The sequence below is a fragment of the Erpetoichthys calabaricus genome, chromosome 12, assembly GCF_900747795.2.
Source record: "Erpetoichthys calabaricus chromosome 12, fErpCal1.3, whole genome shotgun sequence".
In the NCBI taxonomy this organism is placed as follows: domain Eukaryota; kingdom Metazoa; phylum Chordata; class Cladistia; order Polypteriformes; family Polypteridae; genus Erpetoichthys; species Erpetoichthys calabaricus.
Window position 1 is genome coordinate 19,334,035 of NC_041405.2, and position 11,454 is coordinate 19,345,488.

The 11,454-nt window shown below is 37.4% G+C and overlaps 1 long non-coding RNA gene across 1 annotated transcript in view; it reads left to right on the forward strand.

Moving 5' to 3' along the window:
- LOC114644561 (uncharacterized) overlaps nucleotides 1-11,454 on the forward strand; it is a 204,014-nt gene that overhangs the window by 68,500 nt on the left and 124,060 nt on the right. Inside the window, exon 4 of the long non-coding RNA XR_007936450.1 lies at nucleotides 6,703-6,732. This is a non-coding gene — a long non-coding RNA (uncharacterized LOC114644561). The remainder of the gene's footprint in view (nucleotides 1-6,702; nucleotides 6,733-11,454) is intronic.

Consider the following 11,454-nt stretch of genomic DNA (forward strand, 5'->3'; position numbering starts at 1 on the left):
ATGAATGTTATTACCCCGATCTACATACAAGGCGAAAGTCTTGCAACATTCAAAGATGATGGTTTGGGATAAGTACACCATACAACATAAAAGAGCTTGAACCGAAAAAAGCAAGATCTCAGAGATCGTAAAAAAAAAAAATAGGAGGTAATGTCGTTTTACTCGCTGTACATTTTAGTCAAACATTACCAGTTATTCCACAAGAGAGACAAGCAGATGAACTCAACGCGTGTTTAAAATCCGTGCTTCTCCCACGCTCGGTTATATGTCGCGTGTTCTCGGGTAGGTGCACCAAAAAATGTATACATTTAAGCATGTAATGGGCAAACAAAAAATGAGGTATACCCGAAGGCACTGCAGTAGTACTTAATGTAACTTTACTTCTTAAATGTTAATGTTTTACTGTTTAATAATTTATACGCTTCTTATATGTTGTTCAAATTCTTTTATCAAAATACCACTGACAGCGCAATGCATGATAACATGGAGTGAATACACCATACGCATCCGCCCACGGCTGCACTGCTGTGCGCAGATACGAGTTGATTCCACAATAAAATAAAATAAACATAAAAAGAGTAAAACAATCATCACCCATAAAGCGGATAGTAGACGTGACGTACTATATGTGTACCACATTTCAAGTGTATAGGTGAAACGGTTTGCGAGCTACAGGTCATTTAAAATCCTGGACAGACACACAAATTGCCACGGTAGCAAATTACAGAACAAGATTTTACTGTTTAATAATTTATATTTATATGAAATGTGCTTCTTATATATTACTTCATATTCTCATATGATAATGATGTTAATGTTTATATTGATTTCTGTGTTATTAAAACTGCATGTATGTGTGTATATGTATATACTAGCAAAATACCCGCGCTTCGCAGCGGAGAAGTAGTGTGTTAAAGAGGTTATGAAAAAAAAAGGAAACATTTTAAAAATAACGTAACATGATTGTCAATTAAAGCCCGTTTCAGTCAGTAAGTCTTATGTGTGTGTTTATGTATGTGTGTATATATATGTAGATGTGTATATGTAGATATGTATATATATGTATATGTATATAAATGTTTATGTGTGTGTGTATATTATATATATAATATATATATATATATATATATATATATATATAAAAGACAGCAACAGTTATAACAATGACAACACAATTACATTGACAATCATGTTACGTTATTTTTAAAATGTTTCCTTTTTTTTTCATAACCTCTTTAACACACTACTTCTCCGCTGCGAAGCGCGGGTATTTTGCTAGTATATGTATATATGTGTATGTATGTGTATGTATATATGTATGTATATGTATATATGTGTATGTATATGTATATATGTGTATGTATATATATATATATATGACAGCAACACTCATAACAATGACAACACAATTACATTGACGATCATGTTACGTTATTTTAAAAATGTTTCCTTTACTTTTTCATAACCTCTTTAACACACTACTTCTCCGCTGCGAAGCGCGGGTATTTTGCTAGTATATATATATATGTATATATATATATATATATATATATATATATATAGATAGATAGATAGATAGATAGATAGATAGATAGATAGATAGATAGATAGATAGATAGATAGATAGATAGATAGATAGATAGATAGATAGATGTGTATGTATGTAGATATGTATATATGTGTATATATATGTAGATATGTAAATATGTATCTATACTAATTAATAAAAGGCAAAGCCCTCACTGACTCACTGACTGACTGACTGACTGACTCATCACTAATTCTGCAACTTCCCGTGTAGGTGGAAGGCTGAAATTTGGCAGGCTGATTCCTTACAGCTTACTTACAAAAGTTAGGCAGGTTTCATTTCGAAATTCAACGCGTAATGGTCATAACTGGAACCTCTTTTTTCACACTATACTATAATGGACGGCAGCTCGATGGCCGTGGGAGGAGGAGTTGAGTGTCACGTCATCACGCCTCCCACGTAATCACGTGAAAAGACTGTGAAAGCAGTAGGGAGAAATGAAGGAGGAACCGCAAACAGCGAAGAACAAAAAATTCATTAAACAATTGAGAAGGGAGCGAAACAATAAGAAGAGAGCGAGTAAAGCATACAAGCATCTTCATAAGGGAAACAAAGCACGGTGTAAAACATAAGTTTAAATTTAGTTTATAGAAACGCTCCCGCTGCGGATTGCAATAACATATTCGCGAGATAAAAGAACGCAGTAGGGAGAAATGAAGGATGAGCCGCAAACAGCGAAGAACAAAAAATTCATTAAACAATTGAGAAGGGAGCGAAACAATAAGAAGCGAGGGAGTGAACCATACAAGCATCTTTATAAGGGAAACAAAGCACGGTGTAAAACGTAAGTTTAAATTAAGTTTATAGAAACGTTCCCGCTGCGGATTGCAATAACATATTCGCGAGATAAAAGAACGCAGTAGGGAGAAATGAAGGAAGAGCTGCAAACCACGAAGAACAAAAAATAACAGAAAGAGGGCACGTGGCGGACGTAAGGCGACTTGCTGACAAACCACAAGAGTGACCTGGCAGGTAACCACCCATACAATCAGATTGTGATTCAGAAAACGAATGCCATGCATGTAATTACCACGATGTACATACTGTCAAATAAACGAAACATACGCCGTAGCGCGACAGCTGTGAAAAGGGAGCTTCACAAAAAAACAGATCCTTAACAAATTGTTATTGGTATATTTTCGATCCATTTAAAAAGGTTTTCTTTTCTTCTTAATAAAAAATTAAAAGCAGTACTTCGCCACAACGAAGCGCGAGAATTTGGCTATATATATCTGCTTCTCGCAATTAAAAGAGGGCACGTCGATCTACATACAAGGCGAAAGTCTTGCAACATTCAAAGATGATGGTTTGGGATAAGTACACCATGGAACATAAAAGAGCTTATGAAGCCTTGAACCGAAAAAAGCAAGATCTCAGAGATCGTAAAAAAAAAAGGAGGTAATGTCGTTTTACTCGCTGTAGATTTTAGTCAAACATTACCAGTTATTCCACGAGGGAGACCAGCAGATGAACTCAACGCGTGTTTAAAATCCATGCTTCTCCCACGGTCAGTTATATGTCGCGTGTTCTCGGGTAGGTACACCAAAAAATGTATACATTTAAGCATGTAATGGGCAAAGAAAAAATGAGGTATACCCGAAGGCACTGCAGCAGTACTCAATGTCACTTTACTTCTTAAATGTTACTGTTTTACTGTTTAATAATTTATACGCTTCTTATATGTTGTTCAAATTCTTTTATCAAAATACCAGTGACAGCGCAATGCACGATAACATGGAGTGAATACACCATACGCATCCGCCCACGGCCGCCCTGGTGTGCGCAGATAGGAGTTGATTGTACAATAAAATAAAATAAAGATAAAAAGAGTAATACAATCATCACCCATAAAGCGGATAGTAGACGTGACGTACTATATGTGTACCAGATTTCAAGTCAATAGGTGAAACGGTTTGCGAGCTACAGGTGATTTAAAATCCTGGACAGACAAAAATATAGCCACGGTAGCAAATTATAGAAGAAGATTTTACTGTTTAATAATTTATGTTTATATGAAATGTGCTTCTTATATATTACTTCATATTCTCATATGATAATGATGTTAATGTTGTTTATATTGATTTCTATGTTATTGTAAGTGCATGTATGTGTGTATATGTATGTATGTATGTATGTATGTATGTATATATATATATATATATATATATATATATATATAAAATATATGTGTATATGTATATATAATATATGTATATATATATATATATATATATATGATATATCTGTATATGTGTGTATATATACAGTATATATATATAATATATGTGTATATGTGTGTGTGTGTATATATATATATATATATATATATATATATATATATATATATATATATATATATATATATATATATGATATATGTGTATCTGTGTGTGTGTGTGTATATATATATATATATAGTATATGTGTGTATGTATATGTATATATATATATGTATAAATATATACAGTATATATATATATGTGTATATATATATATATATATATAATATATGTGTGTATGTATATATATATATATATATAAAATATATGTGTATATGTATATGTATATATATATGACAGCAACACTCATAACAATGACAACACAATTACATTGACAATCATGTTACGTTATTTTTAAAATGTTTCCTTTACTTTTTCATAACCTCTTTAACACACTACTTCTCCGCTGCGAAGCGCGGGTATATTGCTAGTGAAATTATAAATTGTAAATGAGTCGTTTATCTTCCTTGAAATTATTATCAGTGTAACATTTATGTTTATTTTTGTTATTGCCTCATAAATTTCAACTGCTGTGTCTGATGCTGTCAAAGAAGGACCGTCTAAAAATTTTTTTTGAAGCATTTGTGGAATACAATCAAAGAATTTTCCTTTTTTCATTCATGAGTGATATTTTTCAGAGCCCTGCTGCTTACACACGAATTGTACTGAGCCTTTTGGCCAATAATACAGCCCCCAAAAATGTGACTCCCGGAGCAGACTGCCCCGTCCGCCCACCACTAGCTACACCACTGGCTATACCCTGCTACCATGTTATAGTCTCTAACTTCTTTAACATTGCATCTCCTACAGAGAACATAGTCCACCTGTGTGCACTCTTATAAGTCACCCTGTGTTCCTCCTTCTTCTTATAATGTGTATTCACCTCTGTCATTTTCATCCTTTTTGAAAAGTCAGCTACAATCTGCCTTTCAGCATTTCTCTCCTTAACACCATACCTGCCATCACTTCCTCATCACTACTGTTCTTTTTGCCAATATGCCCATTAAGGTCTGCTCCAATCACCACTATTTCTTCTTTGGGTATAACCTCCACCATTTCATCTAACTTACTCCAGAAATCTTTCTCCTCCCTTAACTTCCACAGCATATGTGTCGATGACATTTAGCATTACCCCTTTAATTTCCAACTCTATACTCATCATTCTGTCAGACATTCTCTTCACTTCCAAGCCACTAATAACATATTCTTCCTTCATAATTACTCCTACCCCATTTCTCTTCCTGTTCATACTATAGTATAGAACAGTTTACATGCACCTTCGATGCTTCTGACACAGTACATCTACCTTTCTCAGCTAAATAATGTCAGTCATCTTTCTCCCTTTTCCAGTCCAAGTGCCAACATTCAAAGTTCAGACTCTGAACTCCACACTCTTTCCCTTCCTGCTGTTCCATTGCCTTTGAACTCACTTTTCCGCTCTATGTCACCTTCTCCTTCTTTGCCCAGTAGTAGCATAGTTTCCATCTATACCCTACTGGACAGCAGCATTGGTGGCAACCACATGTAACCCAGGCTTCGACCGATCCAATCTGGACATTCTATTTCTCATCCACATGAGAATTATTTATTATTATTATTATTTATTATTTTACACAGGTTTTATGCCAGATGCTGTTCCTGACGCAACCCACCCCAATTTACCCAGGCATAGGACCAGCACTAAGACCACACTGGCTTGTGCGACCTTGGTGGCTAGGTTAAATTTTTTGTTAAAGGAGTGGTCCGTTTCCATAGATTCTCAGGGTCAGATATGTTGAACAGATTGTCCTAATTTTTCTAATTTTTTTATTTTTTTCTATGAATAGACTGTAGTATAACTTTGCTAATGGTCAAAATAAGCATGTGACAATACATCTGGAGAATGTTTTTATTGCACAATAAATTCATAGCAAACTAAGTGTTATCTTAGAAGAAGAAGAATTTGACAGCAATGTTTTTATCATTCTATAAAGTTGTCTCCTTTTGTGTGTTTGTACAGCTTCAAACAGAACAATCTTTCTCACTATATTCTTTCTTTGTATCTTCATCAATGTCTCACTCGGCTCAGTTCAGTGTGGCGACTGGTCAGGGTGAATCTGAAGATATCAGAGACCTCTGTAAAAAGTTTCAGGTCAGGCAGCAGGTGAATCTCGCTGCACTAGACATACACCAAAGGGTTCTATTCTATAATCTGTCTCCACAATATTTTCGCCCATATGTTATTTATTCTGCGGTGGGTTGGCACCCTGCCTGGGATTGGTTCCTGCCTTGTGCCCTGTGTTGGCTGGGATTGGCTCCAGCAGACCCCCGTGACCCTGTGTTTGGATTCAGCGGGTTGGAAAATGGATGGATGGATGTTATTTATTGGAGAGTTGGTCCCATTTTGTATACTGTGGTGCTTACAGCTCATTTGAAGATTCAAGGTACATTCCATATCTCAAGACTCATGTATGTACATATAAGAGTTTTTTGTTACTTCTGAATAGTCAAACAACAAGTCATGTAATCTGCCTGATTATGTAGTGATTAACTGATTATCTTTGTTTTTCTTGTTCCTTGAATTCCAAGATTCATCAAAGGGATTTTGATTTCAGCATACATTAATTGAAATAGCCGCTACAACTTTGTATCAGTGTTAGCTTTTCCATTGTTTATTCTCGTATTTTCAGAGTTTTCAGTCGCTCTTTTGTTTCAAGTTATGTTTTGCACTCTCTCTTTCTCTCTCTGTTTATGTATATTAAAACAATTCTTTTTTTCACTGCTACTCAGATGGCAGCTGTTTAGTTTCTTATTTAGTGAATGACTGATTTCTCTTTTTGTTCTTTTTTCACAAAGTTGCGGAACTTGCTGAAGATGACAGAACGGGTGAGTATACTTTACAACATTTCTCTTTGCCGTATCTCCCATACCTTTGGCACTATGCATGTTCTTATATTGTTTATTGTCATATTATAAACCTTAATAGTTGAATGTTAAGTACTGCATTGTGATTTGAAATTGTGAAGTTCCCAAATTAGTATTTTCTTTAATTAATGTGGTTTAGAATATACATTTACTTTTAAAATAAAATGCTTTTCTTAGGCCTGGTCAGCTGACTTCATTAAAAGTTGCTGTTCACAAAAGTTACATCTTAAATTATTTTAGAAGCACCTAGATGTGACAGGGTTGGGGTGGAAATAAAGTACCCTAAGTTCTTGTCTATAAGCCGCGGCTTATCTAAGGAAAAAAGTTGTGAAAATGAAAAAATAGAATATTGGCTTATACATAAATCCGGCTTATAAAGTAATCCCTCCTCCATCGCAGGGGTTGCGTTCCAGAGCCACCCGCGAAATAAGAAAATCCGCGAAGTAGAAACCATATGTTTATATGGTTATTTTTATATTGTCATGCTTGGGTCACAGATTTGCGCAGAAACACAGGAGGTTGTAGAGAGACAAGAACGTTATTCAAACACTGCAAACAAACATTTGTCTCTTTTTCAAAAGTTTAAACTGTGCTCCATGACAAGACAGAGATGACAGTTCTGTCTCACAATTAAAAGAGTGCAAACATATCTTCCTCTTCAAAGGTGTGTGTGTCAGGAGCACAGAATGTCACATAGATAGAGCAAACAATCTCTAGCAAACAAATCAATGGTGCTGTTTGGCTTTTAAGTATGCGAAGCACCGCGGCACAAAGCTGTTGAAGACGGCAGCTCACACCCACTCCGTCAGGAGCAGGGAGAGAGAGAGAGAGAGAGAGAGAGAGAGAGAGATAGAGAGAGACAGAGTTTGTTTTTCAGTCAAAAATCAATACGTGCCCTTCGAGCTTTTAAGTATGCGAAGCACTGTGCAGCATGTCATTTCAGGAAGCTGCTGCACAAAAGATAGCAACGTGAAGATAATCTTTCAGCATTTTTAGACGAGCGTCCGTATCGTCTAGGTGTGTGAACAGCCCCCCTGCTCAATCCCCATACGTCAGGATCACAGATAGTCAGCGCAAGAGAGAGAGAAAAGTAAGCAATCTAGCTTCTCAGCCATCTGCCAATAGCGTCCCTTGTATGAAATCAACTGGGCAAACCAACTGAGGAAGCCTGTACCAGAAATTAAAAGACCCATTGTCCGCAGAAATCCGCGAACCAGCAAAAAATCCGCAATATATATTTAAATATGCTTACATATAAAATCACAATTTAAATGACCGCTACGCGCGCGTGTTGACTCGGCGACGCCCAGAGCAGAAAGAACGCGCTCCGGCCGCTCCAACCGCGCCATGCGGGGAGTGAGAGAGATGCCAATATCTCACACTCTCTCCCCCCCTTAAAGAAATTAAATGGGTGCGAGTGAGACCACTGACCTCCCTCCCTTCTATTAGTTATAGGTTATAGTACGTTCGGCTTATCTATGAGTCCAGCTTATCTATGATACGATTTTATTTTAAAAATTCGCATGATTTTTGGTCTCCGGCTTATACACGAGTCCGGCTTATAGACAAGAACCTAAGGTAATACCAAACAGGCAAAATAAAATACAGGCCTTCATTAATAATACAAAAGCAAAGGGTTCACAGAGGTTACAACAAACTACAACATAAAACCCAATACTAATATTTATATACAGTACTTAACAGACCGTTATTATCGCACCATGCTGTTTATCAAGGCAGTAGGAGGATTTTATGAGTTAGGTGCCCTCAAGGCCGGTGCTGACATGAGGGCTTGTGTCAAGTCACTAAATGGAGTGTCTTTTTTTCATCCCATATCACTGTGTTGGGTGCCCACTTTTTTGTAAAGTTAGTCAAGGGTACCGCTCTCTTTGAGAAACAGGGAACAAAACAATGGTAGTACCCCGCTAACTCCAGAACAACTGGACTTGCCACTTGGTTTTCAGACAACGCCATTTCACAAAGGCATCAACACCGTGGCTGTACTGTACCCTGCCCAATAGGTAGTCCAAATACTTAGTCTCTGTTAGTCCAAAGAAGCACTATTTGGGGTTTTTCTGTAGTCCGGCATTACTTAGTGTCAGGAGCATAGCTTGACTGTGTTGTATGTGCTTCTTCCACGTGTTGGAATAGATACAACAACAACAACAACATTTATTTATATAGCACATTTTCATACAAAAAGTAGCTCAAAGTGCTTTACATAATGAAAAGAAGAAAAATAAAAGACAAAATAAGAAATTAAAATAAGACAACATTAGTTAACATAGAAAGGAGTAAGGTCCGATGGCCAGGAGGGACAGAAAAAAACAAAAAAAACTCCAGACGGCTGGAGAAAAAAATAAAATCTGCTGGGGTTCCAGGCCACGAGACCACCCAGTCCCCTCTGGGCATTCTACCTAACATAAATGAAATAGTCCTCTTTGTAGTTAGGGTTCTCACGGAGTCACTTGATGCTGATGGTCATACAGACTTCTGGCTTTTAATCCATCCATCATTGTTGGAACATCATGGTGCTTTGGGTAGATGGTGGTGGCGCATGCCACCACCAACAGGACACCGGAAAAGGAAACAGAAGAGAGAGTAGGGGTTAGTACAGATTTTGAATGAATAGTTATTATAATGAATTAGATATACAGAGTATCAGGATTAAATTACAGTGAAGTTATGAGAAGGTCATGTTAAAGTAATGTGTTTTCAGTAGTTTTTTTAAAGTGCTCCACTGTATTAGCCTGGCGAATTCCTACTGGCAGGCTATTCCACTTCACCACTTCTTTTTAGTTGACAATGTCATCCTAATAGGCAGCACTATAGGCATTGTGGGGCCGTAGTATTCTGTCCAGCAGACACTGGAAGGTCACTGGTGCCTTTGCAACCCAAATGGGAGATGTACGATACTGCCAGTATCCACTAAAGGTGGTAAGTGTGGTCTTTGCTTTGGCAGAGTCAATTAAAGAAACGTGCCAGGACCCTTTTGTGAAGGCAAGGGTGGTCAGATACTGAGCTTTACTGAGTCAATCAAGGAGTTTGTCCACTCGTAGCATTGGATAAGCATCAAAGTGAGAGACTTGATTAAGATGATGGAAGTCATTGCAAACGTGTGAACTTCCATTGAGCTTCAGGATCATCATAATTGGTCTGGACCAGGGATTAAATCTTTTCTCAATAACACATACTATAGATCTAGCATTCACTTCATTTCAAAGTCCACTTCTAAACGTTTTGCCTCCAGGAGTCTTCTCAAACAATAAGCCCAGGCTCCATTATGACACAGTAGTACACAATCAGTGAATTCTGAGCAAGGATGGACAAGATAGCTGGTTCAAGCTGTTTTTGTAGCTTATCTGTCAAATTGGGCCGAAATTAAGGGATTTTCACTGAGAAAAGAAAGAACGGACCTAAGTGGAGTGGTGGTCGGGTTCTCTTGCCATCCATGGATTCATTTGCACGATACACCTGTTCAGCCGGACAGTGATTTGACTGTTTCAACAAGTAATCGATCAGCCCTTTTCTCTCCTTAATTTTGAAAGGGCCTTGTCAATGTGGCAAAAGTTTTGAATGCAAGGTGAGAATGAGCATCATGACATGTTCTTCAGGCTGAAACCTACAGAGGGTCGTGCCACAGTTGAATCAGTGGGCCTGAACTTATTGTACCTGTGCCAAAAAGAACATTAGGGCTCGTCTCAATTTTGCTAAGAAACATCTCAATGATTGCCAAGACTTTTGGGAAAATACCTTGTGGACTGATGAGTCAAAAGTTGAACTTTTTGGAAGGCAAATGTCCCGTTACATCTGGCGTAAAAGGAACACAGCATTTCAGAAAAAGAACATCATACCAACAGTAAAATATGGTGGTGGTAGTGTGATGGTCTGGGGTTGTTTTGCTGCTTCAGGACCTGGAAGGCTTGCTGTGATAGATGGACCCATGAATTCTACTGTCTACCAAAAAATCCTGAAGGAGAACGTCCGGCCATCTGTTTGTCAACTCAAGCTGAAGCGATCTTGGGTGCTGCAACAGGACAATGACCCAAAACACACCAGCAAATCCACCTCTGAATGGCTGAAGAAAAACAAAATGAAGACTTTGGAGTGGCCTAGTCAAAGTCCTGACCTGAATCCAATTGAGATGCTATGGCATGACCTTAAAAAGGCGGTTCATGCTAGAAAACCCTCAAATAAAGCTGAATTACAACAATTTTGCAAAGATGAGTAGGCCAAAATTCCTCCAGAGCGCTTTAAAAGACTCATTGCAAGTTATCGCAAACGCTTGATTGCAGTTATTGCTGCTAAGGGTGGCCCAACCAGTTATTAGGTTCAGGGGGCAATTACTTTTTCACACAGGGCCATGTAGGTTTGGATTTTTTTTTCTCCCTAAATAATAAAAACCACCATTTACAAACTGCATTTTGTGTTTACTTGTGTTATATTTGACTAATGGTTAAATGTGTTTGATGATCAGAAACATTTTGTGTGACAAACATGCAAAAGAATAAGAAATCAGGAAGGGGGCAAATAGTTTTTCACACCACTGTATATGGACAAAAAAGAGGTTCCAGTTATGACTGTTACGCTTTGAATTTCGAAATGAAACCTGCCTAACTTTTGTAAGTAAGCTGTAAAGAATGAGCCTGCCAAATTTCAGCCTTCCACCTACACGGGAAGTTG